General features: G+C 39.5%; 1 long non-coding RNA gene across 1 annotated transcript in view; it reads right to left on the reverse strand.

The window, feature by feature from the left end:
* Positions 1-8,506: 8,506 nt before the first annotated feature.
* LOC122734426 overlaps positions 8,507-24,552 on the reverse strand; it is a 178,032-nt gene continuing 161,986 nt past the window's right edge. The window contains exon 5 of the long non-coding RNA XR_006354062.1: positions 8,507-11,199. This is a non-coding gene — a long non-coding RNA (uncharacterized LOC122734426). The remainder of the gene's footprint in view (positions 11,200-24,552) is intronic.

Consider the following 24,552-nt stretch of genomic DNA (forward strand, 5'->3'; position numbering starts at 1 on the left):
TATTTTTTAGTGAGGCAATTGGGGTTAAGTGACTTGCCCAGGGTCACACAGCTAGTAAGTGGTAAGTGTCTGAGTCCAGATTTGAACTCAGGTACTCCTGACTCCAGGGCTGGTGCTCTATCCACTGTGCCACCTAGCTGCCCCAAAACACTTTATTTTTAATTTGAAAGAAACACAAATAAAGTGAGCATTTACACACACATAACAGAACCCCCCAAAAGAGGATTTCACATCCAAGTTTAAGTCTCTATTATGTACAGTTTCCTTTTCTTTCTGAGTATAAAATAAATTCACCCAGTAGTTTTCAAATCTGTTCTGTTTGTGCTTCTTTCTGGCCTTCCTTTCATTCTATGCATTTTTCAAAAAGATATCTCATTGGCCATCTTTTTGGCTACTCTATCCCTTTTCCTACAAGCCTTCTTCCTCCTACTCTCAACTCTCCCAACCCCACCCCACTGATAATAAGAAATATTGAGTCTTTTTCATAGTCAAGAAAAATGAATTCCCTCATTGGCTGTCCAAAAAATATGGCTTATTCTGCAAATTTCCATTCAACCGGTATTTATTAAGCCTGTATACTTGTCAAGCACCATACTGCATGCTTCAGATACAAAGAGAAAGCACAAAACCATCCCTTTCCTTCAGAAGCACATATTTTAATGGGTGGGATACCACATAGCGATCTATTAATTAATCAACAAGCCTTACTTATTAAACTCTTTCTATGTGCCAGGCATTTGGCTAAATGTTGGGTATACAAATACAAAAGCAAAAGCTCATACTCACAAGGAGGTTACTTTAACCACAAGCATAATAAATCCATCAACAATCATTTCCTAAGAACCTAGCACCTTCCAGAGGCTTCTGTTCCCTCACAAGGAACCTGTTATTTGGAAAGAACACACACATGTTGAATTTAGGAGGCCAGGGACTGAGTGACAATGAGCTGTGAGATCCTAAACAAATCACTTCCCCTGTTTAGCCTCAGTTTCCACATGAGTAAAACTGGGTTAATAATCATAGTTGTATTCTCTTGCTCCCAGGGTAGAGAAGTGATCTGTCTGAAAAATCCTTAGAATAGGAGCTGTTATCTCACACACAATGCTTTTTGTCCCATCTCCCTTCATCCTTTCCCATTTCCCAACAGCCTTTGTACTGACTGTACTACAGCTTGGGATGCACTCCCACATCTTCCCCACTTCTCAGAATCACCTGTTTCCTTCAAAAGTGTTGATCCCAACCTCTGGCTAGTTCCCTCTTCTCCAATCTCAAATTTACTTTTTTTTTTTTTTTTAGTGAGGCAATTGGGGTTGACTTGCCCAGGGTCACACAGCTAGTGTGTTAAGTGTCTGAGGCCGGATTTGAACTCAAGTCCTCCTGACTCCAGGGCCGGTGCTCTATCCACTGTGCCATCTAGCTACCCCCCAAATTTACTTTTGATTTCATATCTATTTTGAATATACTGATTCATGGACATGTCTTCCCTGGACAGAATGTAAGCCCCTTGCTGACAGGGACTGTATTCCCAGTTCCAGGTATAGTGTTTGTTGATTGATTGTTGTTAGTACTATCCCACTAAGGGGAATTCAGTTTGATCATAGAGTTGTTAGTCTTGCTGAACCCAAGCAGGGGCCATCAAGATCTGAGAAACCTATTAGTGGATATTGGATCTGATAGGGGAAAAATTATATACAATTAGAGAATCATCAGTCCCTCCTCCTCACCACTCCAATGATTCCCTCCTATTTCTCCAATATGATTGCTGAACCTGTCTTCCATATCTAGAATTAACAGTCACAACACTGCCTTTCCCCACCTTTCTGTAAATGTGGGCTAACAACAGCAGAGGTGCACTTTACTGACCTTTGAAAATAACAGCAATTGTACTTAAACATGGCTTAGCAGCATTCACATCCTTTCTAACAGTAAGAGCAATAGGGCTGGTAGGCCTCATGAAGCAGTAGGGGAATGGGGGAGGGGGGGATGCAAGCAGCATGGGGGCCAGAGGCCAGCTGGCTCTTCTACTCTTCTGGTCTCTGTCGTCCTGCAGGAAAGAAAAGATCTGCCCAATCTTCGTCCTGAGGAGAGGCAGGAGGGAATAATGGAAACAGCACTGGGTTAAAAGTCTAAAGATCTGTTTTCATAAAATCATTTGATTTAGAAACAGAAAGGACTTTAGACATCTTGTAAAAAAGAAAAAAAACCAAAAACCCTTCCCCAGTCCCCCCAAATCCCCATTACCTGAAATATATGATAGGAACAGAGATTCAAGAGAGGGGAGATGATTTTGGAGAGCAGAAGACAGTGTAGAGTTGCCATATTTGTCATTTTGTACAAGAAAACTTGATTAAAAGAAAAAATAAAAGAAAGTAAAAATAGCATGCTTCAATCTGTGTTCCATCAATATCCATTCTTTCTTTGGAGGTGGATAGTATGTTTCATTAATAGTCTTTTGGGATTGTTTTGGATCACTGTATTGTTGAGAATTGTAACGATTGGAATGACGCCACCTGCTGGAGACTTACTGTAGAAGAGTTTCACCCATGAAGCGAAGGTCTTTGAGGGCAAGACCAGGAGTCTTTTCTTTGGCGTCACTTCCTGACGCGGGCTAGTGGGAGGAGGAAGGAAGAGACTGGCGCTGAGTCTCGTGCTCTTTCCTCTGGACTCTGGTGGAAAAGGGAGCTAGAAATGTGCTCTCCCTTTAATAGATAGGAATCTAGGCCTTTCTCTCTCTCTTTACCAAATTCTTATTCTCCTTAATAAATGCTTAAAAGTCTAACTCTTGCTAAAGCTTATAATTTATTGGCGACCACTCATTAGATATTTTAGACAGACTAGCTAGAATTTTAGCCCTTAACAGAATAGTCAAGTCATTCACAGTTCTTCATCAAACAGTATTGCTGTCTCTGTGTACAATGTTCTCTTGTTTCTGCTCACTTCACTAGACATCATTTCATGCATGTCTTTCCAGACCTTTCTGAAGTCATCCTTCAGCCAAACATCTTGAAAAAGCTGCCTACACTTGCCGGTCCACTTCAATTCACACTTAGTCCTCAATCTTTTGCAGTTACTTCTCAGCTAAAATTGTTCTCTCAAATGTTACCAATAATCTCTTATTTATTTTTTGTTTTGTTTTGTTTTTTGGTGAGGCAATTGGGGTTAAGTGACTTGCCCAGGGTCACACAGCTAGTAAGTGTCAAGTGTCTGAGGCCAGCTTTGAACTCAGGTCCTCCTGAATCCAAGGCTGGTGCTCTATCCACTGTGCCTCCTAGCTGCCCCAATAATCTCTTATTAATGGCTGTCTGATAGTCTTTTCTCACTGCTCACCTTTCTCAATCCCCATGCTATATTTGACACTGTTGGTCACTCTTTTCCTGGATATTCTTGAAGATTACTTAACACTACTGCCTCCTGGTTCTCTTCCTGCCTTTCTGTTCTCTCTGTCCTTTGCTAGCTCATTATTCAATGGTGCTCCCCAAGGTTCTGTCCTTCTTTTCTCTATCTATACTCTCTATCTCAGTAATCTCGTCAGCTCCCATGTGTTTAATTTTCATCTCTGGGCAGATAACATAAACATATGCTATGTAAATCACAAGTTCCAGGCTCTCCCTTGAGCTTTAGTTCCCACACCACCAGTTACCTACTGGACAATTCAACCTAAATATTTCAGAGACAGCTTAAACTCAGTATGTCCCAAATCTTCTCCCCTCCCCCCCCCAAACCTGCCCCTCTTCTCAGCTTCCCTATTTCTGCCTCCCAATCTTCCCAGGTCTGGAACGTAAGAAACTTGGGCAAGGACTATTTTAATCCTTGTATGTTTCCCTGGTGCTTAGCACACAGCTCAATGAATTTTTTTTTTTTTTTGTAGGCAGTGGGGGTTAAGTGACTTGCCCAGGGTCACACAGCTAGTAAGTGTCAAGTGTCTGAGGCCAGATTTGAACTCAGGTACTCCTGAATCCAGGGCCGGTGCTTTCTTTAACCACTGCGCCATCTAGCTGCCCCCAGCTCAATGAATTTTTGATGGATATAGCACAAAGCGAACATTATTATGCCCATTTCATAGAAGAGGAAACTAAGCCCCAGAAACATGGGAGTGAGTTGCTCTTGATTACTAGCACTGGGCCAGAACTCAAACACTGAAAGTAGCTGAATCGTCCTCTTCCCACTATACTCCCTTGCCTCTGCTCTGAGAGCTGGGCTGGATCCCATTTAAGAGTCTGGCATGACTTAAAGGCTGGGGCCAAAACGAATCAACTGCCCCAGAGCAGGAATCTTATCTCCTGTGTGTGTTCAGCCCCTCCACAGCTAACCACATTTAAGGCTCCTAACTGTAGCAGCTGCCAGGGCGGATGCAACAGCTACTAAGCTGGCAAGCTCCTTTTGGAACAACCCGAAAAGGCAAAAGGATATAATAACAAAAATTGGCATTTATAGAGTGCCTCCTCCCAAAAGCCCAAGCTGCATTTATATATGCTAACAGCTGATATGTATACGCTAATGTAAGTTTTGCACAGCACTTTTTATAGCCATTATCTCATTGGATTTGCACACCAACCCTGAAGCACTACAGATATTATCATCCCCATTTCACAGATGAGGAAAAGGACCCATAAAGGTTTAGTGACATGCTCAAGTCCATCCAGCTGCTTTCAATTCAATCAAACCCTATCACTGAAAAGGTAGGTCAAAGGTACTGAAGGGAAACAAAGGAAATAAATGTTCAGTGAATTTAGTTGAATTAAAAGACATAAGCTTGTAAGTAAGTCCTCAAGGGATTTGTAGTCTCTGAAATAGTTGGTAATGATTTTTTAAAATAATATTTTTATTTTTCCCCAATTACCTGTAAAGAAAAATTTTAACGTCTGAGTTCCAAATCCTATACCTTCCTAAGATGGGAAGCAATCTGATATAGGTTATACTTGTACAATCATGTAAAACATTTCCATAATAGTCATTTTGTGGGAGAAAACGAGAGAGAGAAAGAGAGAGAAAATTCGTTTTGTATTCAGACACCATCAGTTCTTTGTCTGGAGACAGATTGCATTTTTCATCATGAATTCTTTGGGATTGTCTTGGATCATTGTATTGCTGAGATTAGCCAAATCATTCACAGTTGTTCATTGTACAATTGTGCTGTTACTATGTCTATGTTCTCTTGGTTCTGCTCACTTTACTCTGTATCCGTTCATGTAAGTCCAAGTTTTTATGAAATCATCCTGTTTGTCATTTCTTATAATACAATATTCCATTACAATAATATACAACTTGTTCAGCCATTCCCCAATTGATGACATACTCTCAATTTCCAATTCTTTGCCACCACAAAAAGATCTGCTATAAATATTTTGTACAAATAGGTTATTTCTCCTTTTTTTTTTTTTTTAAATCTCTTTGGGGGGGGGCAGCTAGGTGGTGCAGTGGTTAGAGCACCAGCCCTGGAGTCAGGAGTACCTGAGTTCAAATCTGGCCTCAGACACTTAACACTTACTAGCTGTGTGACCCTGGGCAAGTCACTTAATCCCAATTGTCTCACTAAAAAAACAAAACAAAACAAAAAAGAAAACCAAATCTCTTTGGGATACAGACCTAGTACTGGTATTACTGGATCAAAGGGTATGCAGAATTTTCTAGTCCTTTGAGCATAGTTCCAAATTGCTTTTCAGAATGGTTGGACTAGCTTACAATCCCACCAACGATGCATTAATGTTTCAGTTTTCCCACATCCCTTTCAACGTTTATCATTTTCCTTTTCTATCATATTAGCAATCTGATGGGTATGAGGTATTACCTCAGAGTTGTTTTAATTTGCATTTCTCTAATCAATAGCGATTTAGAGCATTTTTTTATACAACTATAGATAGCTTTGATTTGTCTGAACTGTTCATATCCTTTGACCATTAATTGGGGAATGACTCATATTCTTTTAATTTTTTTCTTTATTTAGCATTTCATTTCCCCCAATTACAAGTAAAAAACCCACAATTTTTAACATCCATTTTTAAAACTCTGTGCTCCAAATTCTCTCCCACCTACCCCCTTTTTGAGAATGAAAGCAATTCAACCTAAGTTATCCATGTGTACTCATGCAAAACTAGTCCAAACTAGTCATGTTGTGGAAGAAAACAGACAAAAAGAAAAGTTTAAAGTATATACATATATATATGTATATATATATATATATATGTATATGTATGTATGTATGCATGCTTCAATCTGTATTCAGACACCACTAGTTCTTTCTCTTCCAATAGATAGCATTTTTCATTATAAGTCCTTCAGGGTTGTCCTGGATCACTACATTACTGACAATAGCTATGCCATTCACAGCTGATCATTTTACCATGTTGCTATTACTTTGTAAAGAGTACTTTGTATTAGCTCATGTAAGTCCAGGTTTTTCTGAGAGCACTGCTCATAATTTCTTTTATCCCAATATTATTCTCTCATAATCACATACAATTTGTTCAGCCATTCACCAATTGAGGGACATCCATCCCCTCAATTTCCAATTCTTTGCCACCAGAAAAGGGCTGCTATCAATATTTTTCACATATATTAGTCCTTTCCCTTTTATTTTCTCTTTTTGGATACAGACCTAGTAGTGGTATTGCTAGGTCAGAGTATACATGATTTTATAGCCCTTGGGACATAGTTCCAAATTGCTGTAGAGAATGGTTGAAACAGTTTCCAACTCCACCAACAGTGCATTAGTCTCATTTTCCCCATATCCCCTACAATTTTTGGAATGACTATATTCTTAAAAAGTTCACTCAGCTCTCTACATAGTTGAGAAATGAGGTCTTTATCAGGGAGATTTATTGTGAATATCTCCCTCCAGTTTCCCATTTTCCTTCTAATCTTGGCTGTGTTAGGAGTAAAATTATCCATTTGACATTTTTGTAATGCTCTCTATATCTTGTCTGGTCTTAAATTCTTCACACACATCTGACAGGTAAACTAATACATGCTCTCCATGCTTAGGGTAGAACTGTTTATATGTCTAAATCATGTTCCCATTGTGACCTTCTCTTGGTAAATGGTGGGAGATGTTGATTTATACCTAGTTTCTGTCATACTGTTTTCCAGTTTTCTCAGCAGTTTTTGTCAAATAATCAGTTTTTGTCCAAAAAGCTTAGATCTTTGGGTTTATCAAACACTAAATTACTATGGCCATTTACTACTGTGTATTGTGGTACCTAATCCATTCCACTGATACGTACTTTATTTCTTAGTAAATACCAGACTTTTTTTTTGTAGGGGCTTGGGGGTTAAATGACTTGCCTAGGGTCACACAGCTAGTGTCAAGTGCACCACCTAGCTGCCCTGCCAAACTATCTTTCTAACCCAATCCCACAATATTATCAGGACCAATAATGCAAACTGTCAATACATCTAGGATTATAAAGGGGGATCTGTTGGGCATGAAGGCAAGTTAGTGAAGTTGAAATGAACTAGCCCATACAAAGAGCAGTATGGAACCTGGCTTTGGTCTAGTTTCTGGCCTAACCTTATTCTCTACAAGTTAGGGATAATGCTATCAATTGAGCTATCCTTTAGCAGGATGGCATCCTTGGAGAAACAGCAATCTTCAAATGTTGAAGCTAAAAAAAAGGTTGGCAGTATCATCTCAATATGGCATCAAAGTGAGAGAAAGAATTACTTCTTTCTTATATTAATAATCAATGATTGAATTAGGACTAAGGTTTTTCCCCTTCCTATTTCCACATTCAGAAATCAGACCCTAAAGGTCAGGGTTGATGGATGATAAGGTGAAATACTGGGTGAGAGGTACCCAACTGGGAAAACTCAGATCTCATCAAAAGGTAAAGAAACTGTAGTTTAGTTTAATTGGTAAATTCTGGCCCATTGTGTTTTAGTCAGACAGGTCTGGGTAGAAGTGGATTTCCCCTTTTGTCTAGATTATTATCCTAGGTGGTATGGGTATAGATAAATCTCTTTGTCACTGAGTGATCAGTCACAGTCCCCAGACCCTCATTAGAATAATCCCACCTCTCATTATAATATTCATTTGCTTATTACTTGGTAACCCATCAGAGTTGACTTCCACCCTCTGGAACACCCACTCTTCCAAGGTTCCAAGTGGGTTCTATAAGGGGTCTTTGGTTTACCAGAGACAGCCAAATGACCCATTTATTAATTATCTGCTAGCCATAATTAACAAAATGATCACTACCCAGAAACTCTCTCAAACTTTTTATATATTACAAAAGCATAGTCAATAAAAACCTAGACCTGGGACTCGGGAAGACATGGGTTTGAATCCTGCCTTAAACTTACTAGCTCTGTAACCCTGGGCAAGTTCTTCAATCTCTCTCAGGCTCAGTTTCCTCATTATGTGACAAACGGAGGAAATAATAGCATCTGTCTCAGAGCTTCTGTGAGGATCAAATAACATACAAAACAACTAACTTCCTGTTGGAACAGAGTTTATTAACAACAGATCACATACAGGAATTTTGTTAAATAAAATGGCATTCCTGGCCCAAAGAGCATCTGAAAGCCCTCTGGTTATTCCCAAAGGTATATGCAAAATATTTTGTATAGCTTAAGGCAATATATAAATGTCAGTTATTACCTACTCCAATTCCCTCAAGTTTAGAGATGATGACACTAAGAAGCAAGCAGAAAAGATGGGTGACTATCCCCTTCCCCAAGGTAAGTTAATGACACAATTATGACTAGAAGCCAGGCCTCTTCTCTCTCCAAGAATGACAGACTTCCTAGTCAGATAATCAAAAACAAACATACATTTGGAAAAAAAAGTGTAATGATTCAATTTAAAATGTTTTTTGAGTTCCACATTCTCTTCATCCCTTCAGCCCTTCCCTCACCCATTGAGAAAGCAAGCAATATGATTTTTAAAAATTAAAAAGATATAAATAAAAGTAAAGGCAGAGAGTCCTACGACAACAATAGGGGAAAAAAGTTTCTTTGTTTTTACTGAGACTGTTCGTAAAGTTTCTAGATCCAATTTTTGTTTGCATTTCATATTCAAACATAAGGGTCCTGCTTCATTTGGGGGAAGTGGAGTGGAGAGAATCCATCTTTATCCAAAGAAAAATTTGCAAATATGAGTTAAACACACATCTTGTCAAACTGACATTTCATTAAGATACTTAATGAAACTTCCCCGACCTTTGGGGATAACCAGAGGGCTTTTAGATGCTCCCTGGGACAGGAATGTAATTTTATTTAACAAAATACCTGTGCATGATCTATTGTTAATAAATTCTCTTCCAACAGGAAGTCAGCTTTTGTATAACTGTGACCAGACAGACCTGGCATTCCCTCTTCAGCCTGGGAGGTTCAAGGCTAGAGGTGCCAAGTTTAAATCTATAAAGCAAAAGTGAAGACTTCTTTTTATGCCTAACCTTTGTGTTAAATCACAAAGGATTGTGTATATAAGTATGGTATTCAAAGGTCTGGAGATCAGTCCTTCAGATATACTTCAATGATGCTTTAAAATATTATTTTATTATTAATAACAATTCATTACCTCACTACTTTAATTTTTTCTCATGACAGGATATTTTGTATTTATCCTCTGCTTGTTCTAATTGGATTCTCTGAGGATGATTTAAACAAAACAAATACCTATAAAAATAAAATACAAAACTAGCTATGGCTACATATTGTGATAGAAAAATCAAGGTTGCAATTAGAAAGCCTAGGTTTGAATGCAAGCTCTGGCACTTACTATCTGTGCAACCTTGGGAAAGTGAGTTCAACACTATTGGCCTCAGTTTCCTGACCTGGAAAATGAGAATTATGGGCTAAATGATCTCTAAGATCTAATCTAGGTCTACATCCTCTGATTTTAGGTGTAATAAAATATTAGGAGGTAATCAACATTGGGAGGGATGAGTCAACATTTATTTAAGGCCATGCCATGCATGAATGATGTGTCATGCATGGCTTGGGGAATGATACCAAAAATAAATATTAGAATATGGTAGGGAAAAATCACAATCAGCTAGAAGGGTCAAGGACAGAGTCTTGGAAGCAGGTGACATCTGAATTTTGAATTTGAACATTTGAACTTGAATACTTTTTTAAGGTTTTCTTTTTGTTATTATCTTGTGAAGGACCCACTGGTCCCGCAGACAAGCTCGACAAGGAGTCCTAATTCTGTATTCACTGCTTGAGACTGTCTTGGGGTTTGAGTCCCCTAGATAGAGCTCTTTCTTCTACCAGAGTTCCCCAAAAAGATCAGCCACAAAGGACAAAGAGACGACAGAGAGGTGGAGGCAAGGGGAAAGAACATATGAGAAAACAAGGAAAATATTTGTAAAAACATTTATTTGAATAAATGAGTGGGGAAACAAAGCATTTATTAAGCATTTACTCTGTGTAAAGAACTGCGCTAATGGGGATACATAGAAAAAGAAAAGACAGTCCCTGCCTGCAAGGAGCTCACAATCTAATCAGGGAAACAACACATTTCAGCTGTAAGCCACGTGGAAAAATCCCACAGTCCTCAGAATAGAATGCAATGCAAGTGTTTAAGCAAAAGTGTTTCAATGAATTATTGGGTTAAGAGGCTACAGAACAATAATGAAACTATTCATGTGCATCAAGTATTTAACAACACTTCTTCATTAAAGTTAATTAAAAAAAAAAAAAAGATGTCAGGGCAGCTAGGTGACACAGTGGAGAAAGCACCGGCTCTGGATTCAAGAGGACCTGAGTTCAAATCTGGGCTCAGATACTTGATACTTACTAGCTGTATGACCCTGGGTAAGTCACTTAACCCTCACTGCCCAGCCCCGCCCCCCAAATAAAATAAATTTTTAAAAAAATGTCTATCTAATAGAACAGAAAGCAAGATAGAATAAATACAACAGCATAAGAATTTCTGAGTTTGGCAATATGTTAATAAATTAATGAATTGAGAGTTTGCTTTTCACATCAGTTGTACCGATAAAAATCACATCACTGCAGTGCTGAGATCCTTCTTTTGAGTCTCTGATAGCTTGCTTCATCTATAGCCCCCGCAGGATCAGTTGCCAGGCTGCATCTCCATAGGGATTCCTTCCTAGGATGATGGCTGTGGACACGAGGCTGTAAGCATTGCCAGACTCAAGGCTCCTGGGGATGTCTTCATCAGTTTCTGAGGGAATATGGTGGTCAAGGTGGCTTCCTTGTGTCTCCCCCTACCCTCAGGGGTTCTTTGCTGTTCTATGTAAATGAAAAATAAGTTAGTAAGTAAAAGGCTAAAAGAGCCAGTATTTTTTTTAAAAGGGAGGAGGGGAGGAGAAGAAAGCTTCTGGTCAAACTATATCAGAAGTACTGTGTCCAGGGGCAGCCAGGTGGCGCAGTGGATAGAGCACCGGCCCTGGAGTCAGGAGGATCTGAGTTCAAATCTGGCCTCAGACACTTAACACTTACTAGCTGTGTGACCCCGGGCAAGTCACTTAACACCAATTGCCTCACTAAAAAAAAAAAAAAGAAGAAGAAGAAGAAGAAGAAGTACTGTGTCCAGCACCATATTTGAAAAAAAGAAAAATTCCTAAGAACAAGAGGTCTCCAAAAGCAGCATGGCCTTCCTCCTGAGCGGGAATCTTTGAGTGGTGTCTTTAAGTGGGCATAACATCCCATTTTCAGGGATAGTGATACAGAGGATTCTTGCTCAAGTAGGAATAAGAAGAGATGGGTCATCTCCCAATGTTCCCTCCAACTTTGAGATTGTTGGTACTAAGAGATTCCAAACTTCAATGAGCTTCCAAAAAGTGACAGTGTCTTACTGAACAGGACTGACCCCGTTGCCACCAACTGACCACCAAGTAGGAAAGTTACTCCAAAATCTATGGCCAGGGGGAATAGCCTACTAAGGAAAGTGGCCTGGATTCATTCCAAAGACACACATTCTACTTCTGAGTCTTTCAACCACAAGCCTCTAGCTCTGGGCAAGTCATCTAACATTTCCATAGCTCAATTTGCTTTCCTGCAAAATAGCATTGTTAATACCAGATTTGTCAAGCTCACCAGGATGCTGTGAGGCTAAGTTAAGGGAATGAATGGAAAGGACAGTTGTCATCAGCTCATCACTACAGGGCCTACCCCTCTGCTTCCAGTGCAGCAAACCAAGCCCAAGGTGAGACCAGCTGAGGAAGAGTAACAAGAAGAGTCTCCCTTAGTAACAGGGCAACTCCTGCTTCTTCCCTATTCAGGGAAGCCTGGAGCTTTGCAAAAAATAAGCTGAATGGTTGTGTCATTCGTTTCTTTTTTTCTTCTTTTGCCAGAGAACATGGAAAGGAGGAGTCAGTATTTTCCTCTGCTCAGTTCACTGAGTGTGTCCCCCGAGTTAAATCATGGACACTTAGCTCTAGATGAAACAGAACATTCTCTGTTAGAGGTTCACACCAGTGCCTTTTTTCTTTCCTCCTTGGGTGAGAACATGTGAGACCACTGGAGCTAGGCCATGGGGTGACTGTATCCACTAAAACAGAGAAATCATTCCACCTTGTCCATGCCCCAGTTCTTCCATCACCTCCCTCTCCCAAAAAAGAAGATCTGGAGAGAGAGAGAGAGAGAGAGAGAGAGAGAGAGAGAGAGAGAGAGAGAGAGAGAGAGAGAGAGAGAGAGGTGCGCTTAGACAATTTCTAGCCAAAATGTCTAGGCAGTCAAACGCTGTACCTTCATCCTGCACTGACATGGGTCATGAAAATAACTTTGCCTGAAAAACAAACTCAACAATACTTATTAAGCAAGTATTGTATTCAAGACATTGTGCTAGATGCTAGAGATACCACTCTCTACACTCAAAAAGCTTACTTTTAACTGGGGAGATTCTCCATGTATACAGATAAATAAAATTAGGGTACAATTTGAGGAGGGCTCCCTCTTCCCAATTTCTTCCACCCATTCATTGTCAAGGTAGGTATGACCAGGGCTAAAATTCTACCTCGGCTACTCTACAAGCTAAGAACAGGGCACTGTGAGAATAGCAAGAAGGTATTCCATATCAGTCAGTCAGTCAGTCAGTCAGTCAATAAGAATTTATTATAGTAGTAGGCTTCTGCCAGTCGCGGACGACCATGGATCAGCGCCTTGAAGAGCCACAGGCCACAGTGTGGCTGTGCAGTTTAATACGGGAGCCGCAGCTCCTGCCACGAGGACATCGGAAAACTGTGCTCTATATTGCCCATCGGTTCCTGCGTCTCATTCGTTTTTCTTCCTCCAGAGCTGCCTAAAGAGATGACCATTTAATGCTGAGTGCTTAATGTCCAATATCCCTGAGGCAACAGGGAGCCACTGGAGTTTTTTGAGGAGAGGGGTGACCACATACTGTTGCTTTAGGAATATCGATGTGGCATCTGTAAGGAAGATGGATTAAAGGAGGTAGAGATGGGATACAGGGTGAAAAGATTCTCACAACAGTGCAAAGGAGAACTGATGAGGGCCAGGGACTAGAGCAATTCTCAAATGAGTAGAGATAAGTAGAGAGATGCAAAAAAATGCCAAGGAGGTGAATTTTGCCAGACTTGCCAACTCATCAACTCCTTAGATTTGGGCTTCTAGATGTTATTTTTGGGGCATTACACAGTATACATAGGCACTGAATTGGAAGTCAAGAAGACTTGGGTTTAAATCTAGGCTCAGGCATTTATTAGTTATGCAACCAAGTTAGTCAATAAGCATTTATCGAACCCATTCTATCTACCAGGCACTGAGCTAAAACACTGGGACCACAAATACAAACAGAAAAGCAAAGCAGTCCCAGCCCTAGAAGAGCTTATACTCTAATGGAGGATGACAATGAATAAAAAGAGGCTGAAGAGAGTGAGGAGAGGAAGGGACCTCAGGAGGCCATGATGGAAGAATCCAGGTTGTAGCTTGGTGAGAAACGTAGAGATGGCCCACCGAGAGACAGGAAGGTTCTGAGAGAAGCCATCCAGGCAGAGGGAGGGGCCCCAGGGGCTAAAGCCTGAGTTCCAGGGCCAAGGTGATCTCCCAGGATGAAGAGTTTTCTGGAGCATGATGGAGGAATCCAGATTACAGCCTGGTGAGAAATGAAGACTCATTTAACCTCTTTAGCTATTTATCTTTATCTCTATCAGTTTCTTCATCAATAGAGCCAAGGGATTTGATTCAATGGCCTCTAAGATCCGTTCCAATTCTAAATCTTTGTCTTGAATTAAATACACAGAATCAAACAAAACTCTTATTTACACAGCACTCTAAGAGTCACAAAGAGATTTACTTCCTTCCACTCAGAGTGTGTGATTCACATCTCTACATGTCACTACTTTATATGACAATTTTCCTGGTCGCCACCTCACCCCTCAAACTCTTGTGTATTTTTTTTTAAACATTTTCCCCACCCTTTCACATTCCTCTATGTTCTAGTTCATTTTACTCCTGTCTTATCTTTAACTTTCCTCCACAACATACCTTTCCAGTTTGGGAGCTTCCTGGGGAAAACAGGGACAGTGTCTTATTCATTTTTGTATCACTCTTTCAGCATACAAAAGCTCTGTCTTGAGAACCTTGGATGCCCAAGGATCAGAACAAACTGATAATAATCAGCCCAATACACTGCCAGCTCTCAGAGAACAGGGACTGTTTTTGCCTTTTTGAAGTATTGGCACTTAGCACAGTAACTGGGCATACAGTCAGTACTTAATGCTAGCTAACTTGACTCTTCTATAGTGATTTAAGAATGTCACAGAGTTACCGATTTTATGAGATAGGTGGTTCAAGGAGAAGTGAAGCAACTTGCTTCCTACTAAATACTATATAGTTATTGAGTGTAAGAGCTGGAACTTGAACTCAGGTCTTTCTCTTTAGTAAATTACATTTCCACTTTTACTTGGCTACATCATACTAGTTCCTGCCCCCCTTTACTTCTAGGGTAATGAAAGCTGGAGCAAAGTAAGTGACTGGGAAAGGCAAGTACATTTCAAGTGGTTAAGAAGTGACAAGCACCTGAATGATAGATTGATTAGTAAACAAAGTTTAAGAAGAATGAACCAGGAAGAAGGGTAAAAAAAAAAAAAAGAAAAAAGCAAATAACCAACTGTTGGCACCTTGTAGTCCTGGGAATAATCTTACAGAACTCTAGATGATGGAACTCAATGTTAACATAGCACTTTTCCTAAAGCAGCCCAAAGCATAACTTAATAGGTTAATGTTCATGGAATTTTTAATGATATTCTATTCCTTCCATCTCTTCCACCTGGTAAAGAACAGCTTGCCATAGTGAGATAATAAGCCCCTGAGTTTACCCATTGAGACCTGGATTCTGGTTCTAGTTTTTGAACTTTACTAGACCCATGCAATTGGGTGAGTCACTTAATTGCTCCAGGCCATAGTTAGTCTCCACATCTGTAAAATGGGAACAAATTAGATAATGGCACACAAAATTGCTTTGAGAGCATTCCAATACTATAGAAATTTCAGCTTTTATTAGCTTTGCTTGCCAGGAGAATTACTTATGGTCCCTCAAACAATAAGGAACAGTATTGCAAAAGTCCTGAAGAAAACAACTTCAGCATGCCCTGTCCCCAAACTACAACAAGCATTAAATCCTACTGTCCAGGTTGTTTCAGTCACACTACAAGCAGCTTTTGCCTTCACAGTGATTCACACTTACAAAGCCTCTGCCAATACACATATGTTAGGGAGTACATGGCTCATGTCAATTAATTGGTCTATTCTACTGTGCTCTATCTCCCACATGCAGTCCTCAGGAGATCTCTGCTTCCTGTCTTAGGTAAAGCTCCTCCACCTCTCTATATATAATCTGACACCCAGGAAACTCCTATATAACAAACAGCATTGCCTTTATACTGAATTTGTATGCCTTTTAGAAAGGAAATAAGCATTTATTAAGCACCTATTACATACCAGGCACTGTCCTAAGTCCTACACAAATATTAACTCACTTTGATCCTCACAACAACCTTGTGAGATATTATTATCCTCTTTTTAAAAAAACAGTTGAGGAAGCTGAGGTAAACAGAGGTGAAATGACTTGCCCAAGGTCACACAGCTAGTTAAGTACCAGAGACATTTTCCAGTCTTCCTGACTCCAGGTACAACACTCTACCCACTAGGCCACCTAGCTGCATACAATTTACAGGTGTGTGGGTTTGTAATTGATTAAATATGGTGTTAAATAAATGGATTAAAAAAATATTAAGTGTTTACTATGTGCCAGGTACTCTGTTAATAAGTGTTGTAGATACAAATACAAAAGCAAGGCAGTCCCTTTCCTCAGAGAGGTTATTTTATTAATAACATATTTTATAGGGCATCAGATTTTATATTCCTGGGTTCAAAGATATCAATTAAAGATATAATCACTTTAGCTATGAAATTAAAAGACTTGCTCCTTGGAAGGAAAGCAATGGCAAATCTGGGCAGTATACTAAAAAGCAGAGACATCACCTTGCTGACCAAGGTCCATTAAAGTAAAAGCTATGGTTTTTCAAGTAGCAATGTATGGCTGTGAGAGTGAAACTATAAAGAAAACTGAGTGCTTCAGAATCAACTCTTTCAAACTGTGGTGCTGGAGAAGACTTTTGAGAGTCCCTTGGACAAGGAACGAAACAGTCAGTACTTAATTCAGACTATTCACTGGAAGGCCAAATACTGCAACTAAAGCTAAAATACATTGGCCACATAAGAAGATGGGACTCACTGGAAAAGACCCTTATGTTGGGAAAGATTAAAGGCAGAAGGCAAAGGAGACAGTAGAGGAGGCAGCTAGGTGGCACAGTGGATAAAGCACCGGCCCTAGATTCAGGAGGACCCAAGTTCAAATCCAACCTCAGACACTTGACACTTACTAGCTGTGTGACCATGGGAACTTAACCCCCACTGCCCCCACCCCCAAAAGGAGACAGAGGATGAAATGGATAAATGGTGTCATGGAAACAATTGAACATGAACTTGAACAGACTTGAGTGATATTGGAATATAGAAGGGCCTGGTGTGCTATGGTCCACGGGATCATGAAGAGTTAGACATGACTGAACAAGAACAACGACAAAAGTGGCCATGAAGGAGAACTCCCAGGGATGATGAGCAGAACCACAGGAACAGTGATTTTTTTTTTCCCCAGATCTAGAAAAATGGGAGTGAAAAAGAGATGATGGAATGTCTGCAGAAGCACTGCATGAAGATGGCAGAGGAGCAGCATGTCAGGCTTTGTCAACTGATATAATCAGAACAGGAAAATAATAAATATATGAAAACAACAACATAAACAGATACTAAACACTATAAAATTATAATAACCAAATTTTGTCCTGGAAAAGACAGAGAAAATTCTCTCCTTTTTGCAGAGGTAGGAGACCATGGCTATGAAATACTGCATGTACTATGAGGCACAGTTAATATACTGGTTTGTTTTAGAATCTCTTTTTTTCCTCCTTTTAACCTTTATTAGAAGGGACAAATGGGTCATTGGGTAGGAGGGAAGAAGGGATATATTTAGAAATGAATGTGGGCAGCTAGGTGGCACAGAGGATAAAGCACTGGCCTTGGATTCAGGAAGACCCGAGTTCAAATCTGGCCTCAGACACTTGACACTTACTAGCTGTGTGACCCTGGGCAAGTCACTTAATCCCCATTACCTTGCAAAAAAAAAAAAAAAGAAAAGAAAAAGAAAGAAAGAAATGAATGAATGTGATATAAAAGTAAAAGATATCAATAAAAATAAGATTAAAAAAAAACTTTATCAAAGGGTATTAAGCCACTGTTCAGGGACACAACCTCTATCATAACACTATTTCTTATGTAAAAATATGATTCAATTTACAGTGTTAACTTCCCCTGAAGTTAAGTTCCCTTGAAAGAAATAACTCAACACGATGCCTGTGCTTCAGCATATAAAGTTGGCTTGGCCAGAACATCCCTAGGGTGACCAGCTCAGCCTCTGTTACATTCCTCTTCCCAATAACCCTGGCTGGGAAGTGACAAGCCATGAACTGGATCCAATTCAAAATGACTACACTTTTACTGTAAGAGTTGGGTAACCTTAGAGGTTGAACAGTCTCCTTATCCCATTGGGAGGATGACACACATTATTACGACATGGAGTGACTAAAAGAGGAAAGAGACTACATTAATCTTCAAATTTATAAATGGTGGGAAAGGGATCCAAGTCAGATGGCAAGAGGGTGGGAGTCAGAGGAACCAATGAGTTTGATTGATAAGTGTTATTTAATTCAAAAAATGCCTATTTATTTAACTACCTGAAGAACTACAATAGCTTTTCAAGTTTCAGTATGTTCACAGTCAGTTCTGGGACAACAGCCAAATTCAATTAAGACAACAGGGCTCAGGAATAAGAATAATAAGAGGAGGGTTATGGAGGTTATCAAGGTGAAGGAGGGCCTCTGCTATTTCTACAGTCAAATTACAGGGCTCTGGGACTGCAACTAGAAGTTCTTATGAAATCCTTATGGAAATACTGACTCAGACCAAAATTAAAAAACAGAAATTGATATTAAGTTTTTCTAGAGAGTGCAGAATAAGCCAGGTTGCTCAGTCGCTAGGCTAAGGATTGTGAAAGCAGAGCAAAGACCAAAGTGTTCAGAAAGGACTCTGAATTCTACGTACCCTTTACATTCTTACTCAATTTTTACCTCCCTTCACAAAGTCTTCCATGGCTACTGAAGAATTCAATGATGTCCAACTCTAAAGTACCTCAAATTCTCTCTCAAACACACCTTTTATCATTTAATCGTGATTACACACCATTTTATATTACAATCTATTCATGAGCAGACATCCTCTTCCCCAACCCACAATAAGGGTCCTTTAGGACATGTACCTTATGTATCTTATAAGTCATGTTCCTCATAGATGTCAGCACCATGGCCAGCGTAGGTATTATGCCCAAGAGTAGCAGGGAGTTACTTTACAGGAATTACCATTATAGTATCTAGGTGGTATCAAGTACTAAGAGGTTTAAAGGTAGAAGAATCATGAGAACTATCAGTATTCTGGTCTTCAATGTCAGGACTTTTGCAATGATCAGGTTATCTAGTCTAACATTTTCATTTGAGGAAACCAAGGTCCAGAGAAATGATTTTCCCAAGGTCACACAAGCAGTAAAGATGCAAAGTTAACATCTGAACCTAGGATTGATTTTGAATCCAGTCTTCTTTCTAGTACACCAAACTCTCTCCCTAAGATGGTCAATAGGATGATACTGGGCATATTCTCATATTTAAAACCAAACAGATAGGGGTCAGCGGCTAAGTGGTGCAGTGGATAGAGCACAGGCTCTAGAGTCAGGAGGATCTGAGTTCTTACTAGCTGTGCGATCCTGGGCAAGTCACTTAACCCCAACTGTCCCCCCACACAAGTAACTAATCTTGATCTTTGCTGGTGTTTGCCTGCTATTTATTATAGGATCATAGGACAAAACTGAAAGGGACCATACAGGTAAATTTAGTACAACACCCCCTCTCTTCCTCTAACACATACATTTCACAAAATTGGAAAAGTGAATGCCACAGAGGTAAAGTGACTTGCCTAAGGTTGAAGAGCTAAAATATGGCAGATTCAGGGCATAAACCTAGGTCCTCAGACTTCAAATTCAGATTTCTTTCCACCATACATACTGCTAAAAAAACCCTTTCTTTGTGTCTAAATTTCTCTCTTTAAGGTGTTACATATTGCACATGTTTTTGGACTTTTCCCCATATATAAATCAGTTGTGCTAATGTTTTTTCTATCAAAAAAAGCTATTTGTCATATGGGATGACTCTCTGAGAGAGGGAGGGGGAAGAGATACATGTGATACTATGGTGATGTAAGAAACAGAATATATCAATAAAATCTGTTCTAAAAATAAATACATTTCTCCCCAAACCATGGCCCTTGGGAAGATATCCAAGGGAAACCTTGTATGTGACTGAATTTTCTAAGTTCCTAGGTATCTTTTGTGATCATACTTGGTACTTCCCCTCACTGGGGTGTCACCATTCTTGGTACAAGTAAGTCTGGGATAATAGGATTTTTTACAATTGTATAAAGTGTCCTACTTTTTCTGTTCACTTCACTCTGCACCAGTTCATACAGGTCTTCCTGGGTTTCTCTAAAATAGCCCAATTCATTATTTCTCACAAAACAATAATATTCTATTACAATCACATACTATAATTTGTTTAGCTACTCCCCAACTGATGGACACCCCCATAGTTTCCAGTTCTTTGCCACTACAAAAAGGGCTGCTATAAATACTTTTGAGCAAATAGGACCTTTTTCTTTCACACCTTTGTGTGAACACTCAACAATGGTCCTTCTCATCCTCCTAGCTCCTGCCAACTGAGGGTTCACTCTATAGCAAAATCTGCAACCAATCAGAAACTTTGAAAAATAACTGACAAGTCTTATGTTTGGGGGGGAGAAGGGAAGGGAAGGGAAAAAGGAAGGGGGAGAGGGAGAGAGAGAGAGAAAAGGAGGGAGGGAGGGAGGGATGGAGAGAGAAATACATTCTACCTAGTATAAGCTAATAACCTCAGTGGGGGGTTTTACATATTCACGGATTTTTTTTTTTCCCTTTTTCTTTTTCTTTTTTGGGTGAGGCAAGGGTTAAGTGATTTACCCAGGGTCACACAGCTAGTAAGTGTCAAGTATCTGCAGCTGGATTTGAACTCAGATCCTCCTGAATCCAGGGCCAGTGCTCTATGTACTGTACCACCTAGCTGCCCCCAACACACTCATGTCTTAAGAGGATTTAGAGCTAGAACTGATTTCAGATATCGTGGAGGCAGAGGTGAGTGTCTTTACCTCTGGTAACACAGGTAACAGAGCCAACCAAGATGAGGACACAAGTCCTGAGTCCAAAGCCATGCCCTTTCTACCTACTTAGATCCTCTTTGGGTAAGACTTTCACTATGCCCAGAGAGAGGAGGCCTTGAATAGTCAGTAATAACAAAACCCAAGAAAAAACAGTAAGTCAACAAGAATTTGTCAAGTGTCTTTTACACACCAGGAGATGCTGATGAGCACTGAGAATATAAAATTACTCCTTCCCTCACCCCCCCCCAAAAGCAAAAAACATCAAAAAACAAACAAACAAGAAGCTCACAGTCTAAAGGGAGAGACAACATGCAAACAACTATGTACAAACAAGTTATAGACAGGATAAAATAGAGATAATCAGCCCAGGGAAGGTATTAGCATTAAAAATGAGATTTTAGCTAAGATGGGAGGAGACATAATTCCAAGAATGGGGAAAATACCCAGGTAGCCAATGAAAATACCCAGAATTTGGAGATGGAGTGTTTCTCACAGGCAGCAACAAGGAAGCCAGTGTCACTGGACCATTGAGTATATGGAGGGGAGTAAGGTGTAAGAAAACTGGAAAGGTAAGAAGGAGCCAGGTAGGGGGAGAGGGAGAGGGTTTAAAAGCCAAACAGAGGGGGCAGCTAGGTGGCACAGTGGATAGAGCACTGGTCCTGGAGTCAGGAGTACCTGAGTTCAAATCTGACCTCAGACACTTAACACTTACTAGCTGTGTGACCCTGGGCAAGTCACTTAACCCCAACTGCCTCACTTAAAAAAAAAAAAAGCCAGAGGATTTAAAATTTGATTCTGGAAGCAAAAGGAACCCCTGGAGTTGGAATAGTATAGAGGGGGGAGAGGCTCAGGACTGGGCCTCAGGGGACATTCATGGTGATCAGGAACATAAATTCCATTCAGAATAACTAGAAAGTATATAATGAACCTAGGAGCTAATAACCTGCTAATATAGAACCAAGAATTATGCAAATATAACAAAATATCTTTACAAAAATAGAGATTTAAACAAATGGACAGTGATCCATAGCTTATGGTGATGCTATGACAATATAATAAAAAAGACAAATCTAGGTTAATTTAGTTTCTGTGCTATAAAAATCAAATTATCAAGGGAATTTTTTTGGACTAGACAAAATAATAAAATTCATTTGGAAGAACAAAAATATGTAGAACTTTAAGAAAAAATAGTGAAAAGAGAATCATCAAAGGGATATGTCATTACTAGGGCTCAAACTGTATTATAAAGTAAGTCATTAAAACTGCTTAGTACTGGTCACCCTCCCCCAAAAAAGTACATTAGGTGTAACAGACCAGATAATTAAGAACAGATAAATAGTAGCCCAATGTTTCATAAAACCAACAACATAAATTCATGAGGACTTTCATTTTAACTAGATCTGCTAGAAAAACTCAAAACTACTTTAGCAGAAATTAGATTTAGCCCAATATCTTACACTATAAATAACAACAATCTCTAAGTGGATATACACCCTAAATATAAGAGGCAATACCATGAAAAAAAAATTAAAATATGAGAACAGGTATCTCTGAATTATGGGAAAGGAGAAAAATTTTTAACAAGTGGATGCAATTAAAGATAAGATGGATAATTTTTACTAAATAAAATGTAAACTATTTTTCATGAATAAAATGCACAAAGCTGGAATTAGAAGAGATCTGTAAGATGAGAATATTTTGTATCGAATATCACCCATAAATGTCTAATATCTGAAATATGTAACAGATAAAAAATGTAACATTAAGAGCTGTGTCCCAGTAACACACGTGATCAAAGACTAGGAAATTTTTTTTAAAAGTTTCAAATGAAGAACTCCAAACTGTAAATGACATGAAAAACACATTCTATAACACAATTTTTTAATGAAAAAAATTTAAAATCTACAGTTTTTCATGCTACAAAAATTGGCAAAGATGAGAACAGTGAACATTGAAAGAGCTATAGAATGAGGAGAACTCTGATGTATGGGTGGGTCTGTTGACCTCAAGTTTCTCCCCCACTTTAATCCATCCTTCACTCAGCCACTAACATAATTTACCTAAAGATCTGATTTCTGTCTGTCTTGTCTGTCTGTCTGTCTGTCTCTCTTACACATACACACACACACCCCACCCTCCCATACACCCAATAAACTCCAGTGGTTCCCTATCACTTCCAGGATTAAAAACAAAATCCTCTGCTTGGCATTCAAAGCCCTTCATAACCCAGCTCATTCCTACTTTTCCAGTCTTACACTTTACTGCCCTCTCTCCACATACTCTTTGATTCAGTGACACTGATATCCTGGCTGTTCCATAAACAAGATAGTCCATCTCTTGGCCCGTGGGCATTTTCTCTGGCTTCCCCCATGCCTAGAAAGTTCTCCCTTCTCCTCTCTACCAACTGGTTTTCTCTGGTTTCCTTAAAATCCCAGCTAAATAGCTTTAGCAATAAGAGAAGAAAAAGGAATTAAAGGAATTCGAATAGGCAAGGAGGAAACAAAACTCTATGCAGATGATATGATGGTATGCTTAGAAAATCCTAGAGAATCAACTAAAACTAAAACTACTTGAAACAATGAACAACTTTAGTAAAGTTGCAGGATATAAAAGAAATCCACATAAATCATCAGCATTTCTATAGGTGACAAACAAAGCTCAGCAGCAAGAGACAAAAATTCCATTTAAAGTAACTATAGACAATATAAAATACTTGGGAGTCTATCTGCCAAGACAAACCCAAGAACTCTATGAATACAACTGCAAAACTCTTTTCACACAAATAAAATTAGATCTAAGTAACTGGAAAAATATCAATTGCTCATGGATAGGCCAAGATAATGCAATAAAAATTACAATTCTACTTATTCAGTGCCATACCAATCAGACTACCCAAAATTCTTTTATACAGCTAGAATAAATCCCAAATAAAACTTCATCTCCTACAGGATCCTATCTCCCCAGCTCCTCTTACTTCTAGCATCCTGTATTGTAGCTTGTTGTCACCCCCATTAGATTGGGAACTTCTTGAGGCCTTTTTATTTTGTATCCCTAGTGCTAGCAAGTGCCTGGCACATAGTAGGTGCTTAATATATGCTTACTGATTATACAGTAGAAAGGCTTCTTGAAGGAGACAGCATCTGAACGGAGCTTTGAAGGACGTTAAACTATCAATGATTGTGACTAAACAGCCACACATAGGATAGCCACTGAGACCTCTCAAAGCTCCGAATCTTCAACCCTGAATGCCACCACTCAAAGGTGGATACCCACCCAGACCTAGCCTCGGAGGACAAACAGTGCCCTACAATGGAAAAGTGCAATGTGGTAGTCAGTTAATATTAATCTTGCATGAAACCCCAAAGAGAAGTTAGCTTAAAATGAACACATTCAATTTGTGTTCATGGCATGAAAGGCACTGGATCAGAAGCAATGGATGTGGTCGACCTATCTAATACCCAGACCATTCTGACAGTTATCCTAGGGCACAATATTTCCATAATTTCTCAGGGAACTTCTGTCTCCATTTCAGGTGACTCTAATTTGTAAAAACAACAGGCAATCAACTGGGCAGTCTTAGACTGCCTCCTCTTTCTGGGCCTTCGTTGTTTCATCTCTACATTGGGGGCAGGGTAGGCCGGTAAGGCAGATGATCTCCAGGGTCCCTTACAGCTCATACGCTCTCTTTTATGATTATTGCTATCTTTGCCTCCTCAAAGATAAGTATCTCTCACTCTAGCTCCATGCTGTCTGTCAGACCTGCTTCTT

This window comes from Dromiciops gliroides, chromosome 1 (genome assembly GCF_019393635.1).
Source record: "Dromiciops gliroides isolate mDroGli1 chromosome 1, mDroGli1.pri, whole genome shotgun sequence".
Lineage (NCBI taxonomy): Eukaryota > Metazoa > Chordata > Mammalia > Microbiotheria > Microbiotheriidae > Dromiciops > Dromiciops gliroides.